The sequence below is a fragment of the Aptenodytes forsteri genome, unplaced genomic scaffold (assembly GCF_000699145.1).
Source record: "Aptenodytes forsteri isolate BGI_AS27 unplaced genomic scaffold, ASM69914v1 Scaffold544, whole genome shotgun sequence".
Taxonomy (NCBI): domain Eukaryota; kingdom Metazoa; phylum Chordata; class Aves; order Sphenisciformes; family Spheniscidae; genus Aptenodytes; species Aptenodytes forsteri.
In genome coordinates, this window is record NW_008794780.1 from 2,209 (window position 1) to 4,989 (window position 2,781).

Genomic DNA, 2,781 nt, shown 5'->3' on the forward strand with positions numbered 1-2,781 from the left:
TCAGACTACCTCAGGGAGGTTGGGCTTCTTGTGGTTAGTGCCTGTTTATCTTTGGGGTGTTTTGTTTTCCTTGTGGTGTCCTATGTGCAGATCTTCAGGGCTGTGCTGAGGATCCCCTCTGAGCAGAGACGGCACAAAGCCTTTTCCACGTGCCTCCCTCACCTGTCTGTGGTCTCCCTGTATCTCAGCACTGGCATATTTGTCTACCTAAAGCCCCCCTCCATCTCCTCCCCAGTTCTAAATCTGGCAGTATAATATCTGTACTCGGTGGTTCCTCCAGCAGTGAACCCCCTCATCTACAGCATGAGGAATAAGGAGCTCAAGGATTCCCTGAAGAGACCTATCACTGGATGTTTTTACCAGCAATAAACTGCCCAACTTCTTCTGCAAATCTTGTTGCACCCATAATATAACTCATTATAGGCTGAGACTTTCTTTTGTAGTTTCTTTTTCGATTTTCTTAGTCGTAATAATGCTGTCCACAAAAAAGTGTCCTTCTTCATCCTGCTTCTGTTTCAGTATCCACATCTGCTTTGTGATCCATGGGCTGTGAAAATGAGGAGCCATGATCCCTGTGTGTTTAAACAAAATTTAAAATTTTAAAACTTTTACACCTGGTGCCAGGATAAAAGTGTGTCTAACAGTGGCTCAGAGCTGGCCTCTTTCATACCATCTCTGTAATAAAATAGCATCTCCCTGTGCAGTGTTTTCATGCCGAGCTCTTTCTCCAAAGAGGCCCAAAGAACTGCATCCCTGAAGTTCCTCTTAGGAACACTTCCATATTTTCAGGAGTAAAAAGCTCATGCCTGTTTGTGGCATTTTAGAGACATAGGACTGGATTTAGGAGTCACGAGTTGGCTCTAGTGACAGGTAAGATGGCGAGTGTAATTGAGGGACACACCCAGAGCTTTCCCACGGGTGACATTGAAGACACCCATCCTCTAAGACAAGAAGCTGGAGCTGCCTGGAGAGCACGGTGGTTCTCCACGGTCAGCATGTTCCTGAGGTTGTGTTGGCATGGAAGACGTCGGCAGAGATTGGGATTGGGGCCTGAAGTCCAGGACATGTGCAGACCTCCTCTGGGCACTCTCCAGTGGCTCCCCACCTGCCTAGAGCAGGAATTCCCACAGAGGGACACACTAGTCCAGGTGTGGCCACACCACGGCTCCCTGGAGGGGGATGAAAACTGAAGATGTCTGGGTGGCCATGCTCCTCCTAACACATCCCCCTGTGCAGCTGGCTTTGCTCATGGTGAGCATGCACCACTGGCTCATCTGGTGTCCTTTGTAGGGCCCAGGCCCTTCTCCTCAGGGTCACTGCTCAGCTGGTCAGGTTCCCTGATATATGGGGTTGTTATTCCCCCCCGATGCAGGACTGGCCACTTCTCCTTGTAAAACTTAAGAGGTTTTTGTAGGCCGAATCCCAGAGTTTCTCAAGGTCATAGCATCATAGAGAAGTAATTATCAATATACCAGCTCCAGGGACGTCTGGATCAATAGACAAGCAACGAGAATGCTGATGGCTGATGAGGCTGCAGAAATGTAGTTGCTTTGCGAAGTGTTACTATGATGGTAATCAGTACTGTGTGTGTTAATTAGTGATTAGTCAAATCATGTTGTACCTGAATGCTTGAACGGTATAAGAACCCTGTGTAAAACCACATTTGAGGCACACCAATTTAGCTTGGACACCTCATGCACGTGAATAAATACACTTGTAATTCTGTACTTTGTGCCCTAGCCTCTCTCCTCGGTCAGCACGGGCCAGTTGCAAATTTTCATTACACAAGTGACTCATTGCCACTGCACTGTAGCAAGGTCTCTCCCTTCTCCACGCAGGAGATGTAGGGCAGTCCAGGAACACAAGGCATATCACACCAGGTTCTCCACGCATGTGCCTTCCCCCACAAACTGCTCTTTTCTCCTCAAACTGCTGTTTTTTCTCTTCCCCAACCTTTACTCGCCTCCTTGAAAAGACAGTCAAGGAACAGACAAACACTTTTCATAGGGGACCTGTCAGCAGTACCTTGTCATTCATGGAGATCACCTTCACCTTTGTCAAAGGCCCTCAGGGGCAGCAGAGACACCACTGACAAAAAAAACCTTTCTGGCCAGGGCTGCACTTCCCAGCCCTGTTACTCTCTGGCCTTGGGGACAGCAGGATTTGCTCACACTCTTGGCATTCCAGGTCAGCTTCAGTTTCCAGATGCTGTCCACTTGGCCATGTCTCTGCTGTGAAGCAAAGACTTTGCAAACAGAAGGGCTTCGACGCGTGGTACCAGGTGTCCTTTAAGACAAGTCAGAGCTTGGCCTGGAGCTAAACCTGAGGTGCCACAGCCCAGATGGGCACCCATGCCCTCAGCCAGGGCAACAGACAAGCTGAGCGAGAGCCTGTGCTTTTTGACATTGATAGAGTAACAGCCAAGGCACGGTGGGACAAGGCACACAGCTTGGAGTGCTGCAATGGATGGGTATCGGCTTTTCAGGAGAGACAGGCTGGAAGGATCAGGAGTGGGGTTCCCTGAAAGTGAAGACATTAACTGGATTTATGGAGCTTCTCTGTGGGCCAGGTAAAGAATTTGGTGATCCCTTGTGAAGGATCACAGAGGAGATCATTGTCAGAGGAGAGGCCAGTTAAAGTGGCGTCTCATGGTGGAAGATAAGGAACGGGCAGTCATGGTGAGGAAGTGGGTACAGTCTTTTTGAAGCATGCCAAGGAAGTCTCTGGCTGTAGAAGCCTGGGCCTCACTGAGGCCTGCAATGACCCTGGCATTTACTGAAA

At 49.1% G+C, this 2,781-nt stretch overlaps 1 pseudogene; it reads left to right on the plus strand.

Moving 5' to 3' along the window:
• Positions 1-369, plus strand: part of LOC109279330 — a 1,726-nt pseudogene extending 1,357 nt beyond the window's left edge.
• The last annotated feature ends 2,412 nt before the right edge of the window (positions 370-2,781 follow it).